A 12,524-nucleotide genomic window follows, 5' to 3' on the forward strand; every position below is an offset into this window, starting at 1 on the left:
AGTTATGATTTCCAATCAAGCCTAATAGTGATTTTCCACAATGCAAACTCAACCCCTGGTGATGCAAACTACACAACGTGCGTTTGTTTTCAATTTCACTTGTTCTTTCAATTCTCACCAAACAAGCCGAAATCTTCCAGGAATTTGCTCTCCCTTCTGTGTTTACTGACGATTAAAGAACCCTGTATATCAAAAACGTGTAACACACCGGGAATCCGAGCTATTCTTAGAAAACTGGCAGCAGCAAAAGTTGCGAAGCATGTGACCACAATAGCTCCCATGAGCAACGCTCGAGGCTGTAACCCATCGTGACACAAAACATCTGCGGGGAAAATTTTCAAAAAATAAAAAAAACTTTTGTTCCCCATACAGTGTTTTGCTGAAGTGGACAGTTCAGCAGTAAACACAGTTGCTGAAATTTTAAAACCACCCAACGTTTATAGAGCAGAAGGAGGGAGGGGGGGGGGCGTCGGCAAAGACGACAGAAATCAGAGTAAATCATAGGCAAAGAAAATGCGTACATCATAATTTGAGCGACCAAAATTTGTGGCACATAAGAGAGCAGAGGGGGCACGATGAGGTAGGCGGGCGGGCATTCGCTCGGAGAGGGATAAATGTTTGTGTCTGGCCTCACTCTGTTTTTGCTGGAGGCCCAACTGGCCTGGCTCTGTGCACGGTGTTTAGACTGCTGGGTTATGTAGAGGATCATTGGACACAAGATGGACCAGAGAAGACGGGGGAAACGAAAACAGGCGCACGGATGGACGAGGAGATATAGGTCAGGATAGAAAAAGAGAGAGAAAGAAAGAGGTTTCACAAGGAGACGCAGAAGCGGACGAGTCGTAGATAAAAGTAGCAAAGCTGGATGCGGCTCGTTAAAAATGGCGGCACGCTGTTGGGAGATTGAATTGCGTCCAAGCGATGGGTCCTTGACGTGAACAAAAGGAACGCCAGAGGTCCGAACCAAACTAATTTTTGATCAGAATCATCTCTTTCACACCTTGATCACATTCAGACTGAATGTTAATCACCTGTGTGACATCTTCTGGGATTAAAACACAAATCACATCAGGGTCCAGAAGACATTCTGTGACACACACGCAACACTTGACTCAATTCCATTCAATTCAATTATACTTTATTGAGCCCTTGAGAGAGTTCCCTCAGGGAGCCAATATATGCGCAATGATGATAACAGTGATAGCAAAACAATGATTCAAAATAATAGTTTGTCATCTCTTATCATCGTGGAAAGCCAAAATGGTGACAGACATCACAGTTAATACAGATGTGCCAGTGTTTAAACTGTTACATTATATCAAAACAGCATTAAATTGGGCTGAATTCTAAAAGCCAGAAGTGCAGGAAATCTGTTAAACCTACTTTGCGGTAATGTGTGTGTGTGTGTGTGTGTGTGTCTATACATGCTGAAGCCAGATAGTACTCAAGGACAAGTGCACAGAGCTGTGATCCTGTCCGAAACTATTCCAACTATGCCATTCATTGTTTTCTAGCAAGAAAGAAACACCTTGAAAATGCGTTGCTCAGAAGATCACAATAGGTATGGCTTCCTCTGTGTGTGTGTGTGTGTGTGTGTGGGTCCGGGGGTGGCGGGGGGGGGGGGGGGGGGGGGGGGGGCGTTGAGAGGACTCAACATTAAAGGCCTGCGCAGAGCACGCGGCGAGGCGTTGGTGCGGAGACGAACTGACCTCCCTGCTTTTAGATCAGAGTTCCTTCGGGCCGTTATCTCGCCTGTAGGTCCGCAGAGAGAGACACCCTCGAGGCCTGGCGCATGTTCAGACGTACTTGGGGGAGTACTGTGTTTAGTAAACCTCTCTTTATCCACTACTGACATAATTTTATATACAAGTCATGGTTGTCAAAAAGACGAAAACTGTGTGTCTGGAGAAAATAACAAAGCCGAGTGCCGCACTTCCACATGGACATTTTCAAGTATTGAATTAGAGGAAAAAGGTCAGACAAAAAAAAAGCTGACCTTGAGGATTTCCTTCACTTTTGTTTTAAAAAAAAACATGCACAGAAGAGGCTTTACGAATGTCTATCATGAAATTATCATCGTTAACAACGTCTCTGTGTGCAGAAGGGTCAAGTTGAGGCAACTGAAATGGCTTTACTATGTGAAAGCTGTCCTACACCAACATCGGCTCAGAACATTCACAGACGACATCTCCGTGGTTTCTGAATTTGCGGGAAGTCTGCAAAATGCAGGGAAACCCTGAGCTGGAACGCAACGTCTTGTGCAAGAAAAGAAAAGGGGAAAAAAAACCCCCACTGTTTATCGCTATAAACTCGACTATGCACAACCATATGTAAACAAGAGAGAAAATGCGCAAACGCTGTTTGTTTAAACACTGCGCATGAGAAATTATGTCATCTGTAATTCAGTCTGAGTGCAACTTGGATTACACCTCTCGCACTCTCGCCTGTCGTCATGGACGGGGTGAGAAAAAGAAAATTATCTTGGCTTTTGCCCCCCCCCCCCACACTCCACCCGCCTTTCCATTTGTGTGTTTGCATGACAGCGTGTGATGTCTCAGCAGACCGAGAGGACAAGTGGGAACACTGGCTCGCAGTGTTAAGCACAAGCTGTGCATTCAGTCGCAGTGTGACACAGAAATCCACCGCAGTGCAACAGATGTAAAGGTCAACGCGTTAGTGGCAGCCCAGCCTCGCACACAAGAGAGAGGAGGAGGAGAGAGAGAGAGAGGGAGAGAGAGAGAGAGAGAGAGAGAGAGAGAGAGAGAGGGAAGGACGTCTTCCATTCCCAAATTAGATCTCAGTCAAGTGACAAAGGAACTCAGAAGGGAGTCACTTCCCTGATTAACAGAATCCGCTGCCCACGAGCTAAATCCTCCTGCCTCGCATCAGATGCAGCCCGGTGTTACAGTCCGTTGCCCAGCTACTATTCACCGGCTCAGCCAGCGACACTGGATCCGCAGCGTGACCTGCAAGGTATTACCGCAGTCTGAGTGCCTTAAGAGCAGCACCAGCAAACAGAAAAAACAACCTCAGGGACGCACACGCACACAAACGCGGGCAGGCATGGACGCCGGCACGCATGCACCGCGGCTCGGGCCAATCGAGGAAGGGCGGCAGTATTCTTATTCGGTGAGGAGGCATTAATGCCCCGTCAGGCCGGCACAGGGAGGATGGAAATGGGTCGGCGGCCATTAGTGCAGATGACTCAGGAGAAAGAGGCAGAGAAGAGGAGGAGGTATGAAGCGCGCAGCGCATCACTGGACTCAAGCACACCGTGTTTCAATTTGACCCCGGCATTTAGTTGAGTCTCGTACTTGCACATGATGAAACGCAAAGTGACTCTGACAGGTCATAAAACTGGAGATTTACCACAAATGAGCAGCGTCCTAAGGGATGGTGACTCGCTTCCAGGGCTTCAAATTGGAGTTTTTAGGAGCAGAATTTGGATTTTATTGTTTCCCGTACTGCGTCCCCTCTTAACTTTGTGTGACTTGGCAAAGTGCATCTTTAAGTCTGTACGAAAAAAATACCTATTAATAGATGCATTCTGTGTCGAAACTTGGATGACACAGAATTTCCTGTTGCTTAATACCGATAAAACTGAGGTCAATACATTTGGATCGCGAGAGAGTAGGGACAGAGCCTTTGATGGACAAGGTGGTCTACTTGGTACTACACCCAGTTCTACTGTTAGGAACCTTGGAGTCACTTTTGATCAGGACCTGACCTTTAATTCTCATATTCAGAATGTAGGGAGGTCAGCTTTCTTCCACTTAAGAAACATTGCCAAAATTAGAGTTTTTTTGTCCTTCAAAGACGCAGAAAAAAGAATCCATGCTTTTGTTACGTCTAGGCTAGATTACTGTAACTCGGTACTAGCAGGATGCCCAAATTCGTCCCTTAGGACATTACAGTTAATCCAAAACTCTGCGGCACGATTGTTAACCGGAACTAGGATGCAGCATATTACTCCAATCTTAGCTTCCCTGCAATGGCTGCCAGTCAAATTTAGAATTGAATTTAAGATTCTAGTTTTAACTTACAAAGCTCTTCATTCTCAGGCTCCTTCTTATATTAGGGAACTAATTTAACTTTATCATCCTCCAAGAGCCCTTCGCTCTGAGGATTCAGGTCTTTTAGTTATCCCAAAAACTTCTAGAGTTAGGTCAGGAGGTAGGTGTTTCAGTTTCCTGGCACCTTTATTTTGGAATCATCTTCCAGCCTCTGTGAGGGGGGCAGACACAGTTAGTTTATTTAGGAGTAGACTTAAGACCTTCCTTTTTCTTAAAGCTTATAGTTAGATTCCATCCACTGTCAGTTAAGCTGCTGTAGGCTTACGCCGTGGAGGGAGATCTTTCGCTCCCGTTACAGGGATCGTTGCTCTGTGCAGGCGGAGCTTCTATCACTCTCCTCACCCAATCAATCTTTGACTCTATCTACTCTGTCCAAACTAGCTCTCATTATGCTTTGTACAGTATGCTCGATATGCATGATACTGCCGCAGTCTCTGTGTCCCCGGCAGGTGATGACCACTGCGCCAGGAGCTGGATTGTGCTGTCCTGGGGGTCTTGGTGTCATTGCTTTGTCCCACCACCACGCCTAGGACCTGGACTTGTCCTATCGGCAGATTGTTCATCGAGTTAGGCTCTTGCCTTCCAAAGCATGGACAATTACAGCCCACGAGGACAGCAGCCTTGAATTATTTCCTATTCTTTGTATCTATATCCATTTAGTGAATGCCTGTTATTCACTCTGTCCTGTCTGCCACCCTGGCTCACTCTGCTCCTTTCTCTCTTTCTCTCCTCTATTATTGTATTTCACCCCAACTACTCATAGGCAGATGATAGCCCTCTGGAGTCTGGTTCTGCCCTAGGTTTCTTCCCACTGGGGAGTTTTTTTTTACCAGCCACTGTCGCATCTTGCTTGCTCCGGGGGCCCGGTTGGTTTTCTCTGATTGTATAAAGCGCTTTGAGATGCCATTGGTTGTGATTTAGCGCTGTACAAATAAAGTTTTATTATTATTATTATTATTATTATTATTATTATTATCGCAGACGCCATTAGAGATTCATGAAACCGCTGTGGCGCGACAACAACGCAGTCAAACAGAACCACATCTGAACCCATTTACATTTTCATCAGGGAATTGCATGTTTTGTTGATCAACATCAAAACCAATGAAAAAAGGGAAACGATAAATGAGTAAAAAAAAGCTACATGCGAGATAATTGTGCAACCAAACAAATGAATGGCATGCATCACAAAATCAACTCAAAAACAGAAATACATGAAGATATATGAAGAAAAATATACAGACTTGTCCTATTAAATTGCTCAAACATGCAAAGATTTCAATCTAAAATCAAACTTTTCCATCTAACAAACAATCGTTGGTGTTTTTCAATCGGTGCGAGGGTGAGAAATGACAGCTCTAAGCCGCTCTAATAAAAACCACAGAAGAAGCAGTTACTATAGACTGTAAACACTGGTCGCTGTGAAAGCGACGAGTGTCAATGCTGGAGTAGTGACAGTGCCACGACAAACCTAAAAATGGCTCTGGGGGATTTTCACGGCAAGTTTTGGCTTTCACCCTGAGTGCTGGCGACACGCAGGGCACTGCGCGCCGTGCACCACCAGGAAGCTTTTAGTTGTCATGTCCTGGAAACTAAGGACAACAGGAAACTAAGTGACTTGAACGTGACAAACGGAACGTTTGGCCCAAATTCGTCTTCCAAGTTTTGCCTCATTTCTCCAAACACTTGCCACGGGCTGCAGACCAGATGGGACGCAAGAGACCAATACAAAAGCTTTAGGAAACGTTCCATCTGTCATGCCAGGTTAGGTTACGGGTTACGATCTCCTCGGACACGAGAGGAAGAAAAAAAATATGGAGAAATATATATTTATGGCCTCTCCTGCGCTCCCCGTGTCTCCTTCTTTCATCACTCATGTGGACGAGGCTCCTGGAAGGAAGACAACACAATGATGGAAATAGGATGGGGGAGGCGGGGGAGGGGGGTCGCCCGTGGAGGTGAATGGTTCGCTGCCACGGCCAGGAGTCCTTATCGGGTCTGCAGGATGAGCTGCGGACATAAACAACCTCACACAGCCGTCCAACCACAGCCAGCGCTTTGGCACACGGCCACCGACCCGAACCACATCCTCACGGCAGACAATACAGACGGAGTGAGGAGCACAGACAGGATGTGAAAGTGGATAATCTGCAGGTGGGTAGGGTTGTTTTCGCACTTGGCATAATTGCTTTGCGTCTCTCTGCTGCTGGTCACATTAGTAACAGGACCGCACGTAAATAAAGAGTGAAGAAGAAGAAGGAGGAGGAACAGAAGCAGGAGGCGGAGGAGGAGGATGAGAAGGAGGAGGAAGAGGAAGAGAAGGAGAGGAAGAGGAAGAGGAAGAGGAAGAGGAAAAAGAAGAAGAACAACAACAACAAAAACAACAACAACAAAAAGAAACCACTTCGGTCATCGGCCAAGTGATATTTGTTCATTTCTAGTGCAGATGCACTCGTGTGGAACACATCTGTGCACAATGAAAACCACTCTGTTATGATGCTTGTGTGGGTATAAAGCTGCAGGCTGATTTTGTGTTTGTTGTTTAATTTGAAGAAGCTAACGATCATCATGACCATCCATCTCGGCAGCTTAATACAGCTATAATAACTTTAAAGTACAGTGTAGCTGCAGAGGATGAAATGGAAACACAACCATATGCGCCCACACACAAACCGTGTGGCACCTTTTCAAGTGGTTTGTGGAAGGTGCCAAAGCACGCAATGCTTCGTGTTCACGCTAATAGGGTTAAAATCCTGCAGACACCCAGCACCTGTACTTGTCGCTGATCGGAAAGAAACATCCTCATCGTGCACTTTTTCAAACAACAGTCACTGTTCTGTTGTTTTATGTCCCGTGTCTTTTTTCCTGTGCAACTGTCCAAAAGTTTGTGGAACATTTGCATTAGATACTTAATGCAAGCAATGGAATTTACGGAGAAAACATAAAATAAAGGGAACAGTCACTAATTTTCAACAAGGGAAAGATCCCTTTCTGCATTATAAGTTTTTTTTTCCCCAGGCAGCTCAAGATGGAATTCCTCATAAAAAAAAAAATGTTGTTCGGTGCCACAGCTACACATCATGGTTGAGGTCAACCGACGTGCCACCTTCAATCCTCTACCTCCATCCAGCCGTCTGCTGTCACCGACCCCAAGGCTTCCCTTTTTCCCCGATATGTTATGCAACACCAGTCGCAGATGGTTCAATTTAGAGCTAAATATTTTTAGAAGTGCATAATGAACCACGGTAATTGAAAAGAAATGTCCAGTCATCCAACAAATATTGCAAACTGCACTCCACATGCAGACAAAAGGCTCCATGGGGTCCACCTGGCGAGATATGTAAAATCAGCGCTGGAACTTGAAAGATGTGTCGTTAGTGCTGCTTTAAAGGTTATTTTGAGCCATAAGATCCAGCAGCAGCGGCAACAACAACATAACTCTGCCATTCCTCCACCCCAACATCCCTGGGGAAGATTTGCTCACTTCGGGGCAAAAATCTCTGGGATGTTTCAAAACATGAGGCAAATTAAAAACAAGCCGCCAGTTTACCACATGCAAAGTTGAAAACAGAAATGGATGAGGGAAGGGAAAAACAGAAAAAAAACAAAAACAGAAAACGACCCTTCAGAGGATTACACATCCCGCCGTTTAAATCAATCCATCCAGTGTTGATTTGGATGAATTTATCCTCCTCTCGAGCGTCTCCTAGAACTAACCCTGAGGCCTCTGCATGATGTCTACGGTTGGCGGGGGGGCAAGATCTCACATTTTAAATGCTTTTAATAATGGCCTGCCCTAGTTGAAAGTAGGTTAACCAGTCCCATATCACTGCCTGTATAAATGTGATGAGTCATATTTTGGAAAAATCTGCTCCAAAATATAGACAGGATATTGTATTGCAGGATCAAAGCCCTGTCTTTGAGATGTATGTCTGATAACAGGTTTATATGTAAAGCGATGTAAAACCTGCTGGGCAAAACATTCTGTTTTGGATGTTAGCCCATCGCCCTGAATATCTGCAGACTGTCCTTGAATAGAATGACTACTTCATAAAATGACAGAGAGGTGTTGTTTTTGGGGGGAGTGTGAGTGTGGGCTCCATCCCATCAAAAATTGCCTGTTGCAGAGAACATAAAGCGTCAGAGAACCTGCAAGTGAGGTCACATCTGGTCTCCAAACCAAGACTGCCTGCAGGGGTGCACGGAGCTACAGCACATTTAACCTGCACCTGGACAACCAGCACCAGGTTGTAGATTCTGCACACATGCACTGGAGTCAGGATGTTGCACAACACAAGGCACCTCAAATCTGAACACTGGGTCCGCAAAGTTGGACTCATCTGGGATTTTGGGGAAGTTCTTTAGCGTCAGTTGGTGTGATTTTTGTGATAAAGCTGGACATGGAGATGCACTGGCTTTAAGTAGTTACTAAGACTACATTCAGACAACAGGCCTTAATGCAATATATAAGTTTTTTTTGTTTTCAAGAAATAGGATTTTTTTTGTGCATGTGTGCTCTGTCATATTACACATAAAATGTGATTTCTATGGATGTGGAGTCAACAGTGGTGTGATAATGACATTAGCGGCTTCACTGAGATGTACTTTATTTATAATTTGCGCCTCTCCGAAACACTCTACGACAACTTAATCTGTTTCCTCTTCCTCCTTGAATGCATAATTGTGACGTTTGTCACATTTCAATGACTTTGAAGTGGGATGAATACGACCTGGCTGTTAACACACCAGTCACATTGCAAAATATCAGATACATATTGGAATTAGGACCACATATGAAACATGATTTTTTTTTTTTTTTTTTAAACAATCTTTGTCGCGAGGTTGTAGATCAGTACAATGGCTGCATCACCAGCTAACACGGCTCACTGAGATTGTGACTGATAGTGACCCGGCTTGCCAACAGGTGCTTCCTCCAGCGCACTGTGACAGCCCCGTCTTTTCAGTTGCAGTGCTCCAGCCCCTACCTCACTGCTGGCTTAATAATTACAGGAATAATAATAGAAAAAAAACAAAAAACTGAAACTTGGCCCTTGACCACAGGAGCTCCAGATGAGATGCTGTTCCAGAACAATAAGACGTATCCCTCGCCGGGTGTCCAAACTCACGTGTGTGTGTTTCATGAAAAACAGCAAAAGGATGTATGAGATAACAGCTGGAGAAATGTAAACATTATGCGTTCAGGATTTCTGTACAGTGAAATCATATACCAGGGAGCTAATGTATGACGGATTAAGAAAGTGCAGATATTTTATTTTATTTTATCAATTATGAGCCAATACATCCATTACTAAAGGTGGTGATTTTAACAGTGAAAATGTGATTTTTGCAGCCTAGATTGATCTAATTCTCTGATTAGCAGCATGTCCTCACTAGTGAGTGGAAAAATTGGGTTAAAAAATTAAATTACAGTAAAATATTACTGCCCCATGTGAAATACTGTTAGAGGATGAGCACTCAAAAGAATCAGGCCATTTTTCATTTATGATTTCAAAGATCTAAAACATGACAAAACAAGAATTTGCCCTCAGGTGATCCCCAGTTAGATGGAGCAACGCAACATTCGGCCTTAGACCATATTTTATTTTTTACAATGCCAACAGAAATGGGAAACCATAACAATGAAAAATTGCTCGAGAGGTTGGCTAAAGTTGCTCAACACTGAGAAGCACACATGAAGCCTGGTATTTCCCAGTACTGAAAGACTTTGGCTTCGTGGAGAGAGTAGCCTGTGCTTGAATGGGATCATTTTAAGTGCAGCACCTAAAACTTATTTAATTTAGGTCATATTAGTGGTTGAGTGATTATTTTTTTTGGCTGGATTTTCCAACTTGTTAAGTGTGGTTTGACACAGGCAAAATTTCAAATGGGGCAAAATGCACACTGCAACCCCATGCTCATGTTTTTAATGAGCTGCAAACCGCATGACAACATTCCCTTAGCTCATTTGTTATGAATCATGTATATTTGTGGCATAAAATGTAGCCAGAATTTTGCAAGAACATGAGTCACTGAAAAAAGAAGAAAGAAGTGATTTGGTCGTGGCAGTGGCCATCATCCGGTCAATATTCTTGAAGAAGGATTTGTTGCAAGGACAACTGGACTTAAATCACAGGTACTGAAAGTACTGATGTTCTCCTACTGCACCTTGCACCAAGAGAAGGAGAGGAGTTTCAGAAAACTGCACAGGATAAAGGGCTCCGACAAGCTTGGACGACAGGCAGTAAATTTGGATCAAAGTCGGCTCTGTTTGTACCGCAAAACAACCGCTGAAGAGTTCAAATGCAATCGAGCGCAGACCACCTTCTCCTGGTGGTTGGTTCGCACCTGGGTTTGATTAGTGGGTTCCCACCTGCCCAAACAAACTGTGCCAAGTGGTGAAAACAACCTGCGTTTGGATTCAATCAAACTAAACGAGAGATGAAAGACAGGGACTGCGAGTTATGTTTCATAGTATAGGATTATGGTTCCAGGGATTGGTGGCACACATGGCCACTTGAATTTGAAGCATTCCTCTTCTTTTTAATACTGAAACCATCCATCAAATAGCAGAATAGAATTAAAACGAATGTAAAAAAAAAAAACAGTCATAAAAAGGGAATATCAATAGTAGAACTGACATAATTTGTAGTGGCCTCTCTCTCTCTCTCTCTCTCTCTCTCTCTCTCTCTCTCTCTCTCTCTCTCTCTCTCTCTCTCTCTCTCTCTCTCTCTCTCTCTCTCTCTCTCTCTCTCTCTCTCTCTCTCTCTCTCTCTCTCTCTCTCTCTCTCTCTGTCTCTCTCTCTCTCTCTCTCTCTCTCTCGTGTGCTGTGACTTCACCTCATCCTGTCAATTCCCATTTCCTGGCGAACTCGCTGCTTTTCGGCATGGAAAGTCCTGCTTGCCGGCCTGACAGCCGCAGCTTTGTTTCCTCATGTGTTTAGCTTCACTGGCTCACGACGCATTGATTACTCATGTGTGGATCTTCCTGACAAACACATGATCCCATTCTTCCTCACGGCTGGAACGGCAACCAGCGAACTGGAATGCACTGTTTAGCTTTTCTCTCATAGTTTAGCAAACATCAGAGGACCCGACGTGCCTCGCGACATGTCATGTTGCGGCAAACACATTAAGACGCGCAGTTGCGCTAAACTGTGCTAAAGTGGCCGACTCTCGATCATGCAGTCGCCCCATTTGCTGTTGTCTTTTTTCTTTACAATCCACCTGCTGAGAGACAGACAGAGGAAACAAAATAGCGACACTTTACCGTGACAAGATGAGCTGAGCGCCACCTGAAAGACGAGGCCACGCCCCAGAGTCAAGACCCTTTCTGAGACAATATGTAAAATTCTATCCGATTGTACTTTGACTCAACAACCACATCAGTCACGTCAACAACCAGAATGACACACGTGGTTTACAAATATTCTGAATAACTCCACGTTCCTTCCAGGAACTTGGACCCCTGTTCCTCATCCCCTCCGCTGAGGGGCTGGCAGAAGGGGAAGGAAGGAGCAACGAGTCAGAGTCCTAGATGTGATATGACATAGATGTTAACAGTCTGGTCAAGTCGGGTCAAATTCCTTCACTGGAGGAAGTCCGAGTTCTCTGATTAAAAACTGATAATAATAATAATTCTCAGTTTTATCTGTGAAAACACATTTGTTTGTTTGCTTGTTGGTATTATGTAACTTCTTTGTTATAATGGAGAAAAAAAGGATTTAAAAAAAAATGTATTTAGACTTTTATTGTTATATTAGTTTGTTGTCTGTATTGTGGTTATGGAATGCACGAAGGACGGCATTAAAGTGTCTAGCTGTTACCAGCTAGCTGTGAATATACAGCAACTGTATGAGTTCATGTGACTCAACAGTCAACAATGATGCAGTTGCACTGGTCTTTGCAAAAGAAGACACTCACAAGTAAATACACAAATTAGCAACTGATGACGTCGTAGTCTTTGATGAGTGCACAATGACATTTATACTAACAAAGTATCTGACCACAGCTCTCATACATAAGGACTCATCATTTGTCACACTCACACAATGTGGGTCAAACAGACTGCCCATCATCCCAATTGAGCATTGAGTTGCACTTAAATATAAGGAGAGGCTATTATTCACAACCATGGAAATCTGTTTGGAGCCACAGGATTAAGGGCTAAGTACTACAAGGAGGCAAAAACATTATGGAATCCATGAAAAACTACTGGTGAATAGTTGAACTCAGTTGTTTCTGCAGAACTGGAGTGGGAATCTGATCGGAGCAGGTGCCATGCAAGAACACCATGTGACTTGAATTTTTTTTTTGCTGCACTACTACATCTTGAAGGGTGGAAGAGAACCTCCCTACCTACCTTTTAAATCACATTGGACCATACGAAGGGGTAGGACCACAGTTGTACATTCTGCAAACAGCTAACAACAGTGGCACCTGAGGGCAAAGGCC

General features: G+C 44.2%; 1 protein-coding gene across 2 annotated transcripts in view; it reads right to left on the reverse strand.

The window, feature by feature from the left end:
* The window catches only part of sbf2 (SET binding factor 2), an 83,395-nt gene that overhangs the window by 52,570 nt on the left and 18,301 nt on the right, over positions 1–12,524 (reverse strand). The gene's annotated exons all lie outside the window — the stretch shown is intronic.

The sequence above is a fragment of the Nelusetta ayraudi genome, unplaced genomic scaffold (genome assembly GCF_046127955.1).
Source record: "Nelusetta ayraudi isolate G7.1 ecotype Tasmania unplaced genomic scaffold, CSIRO-AGI_Nayr_v1 ptg000002l, whole genome shotgun sequence".
NCBI classification, from domain to species: Eukaryota; Metazoa; Chordata; class Actinopteri; order Tetraodontiformes; family Monacanthidae; genus Nelusetta; species Nelusetta ayraudi.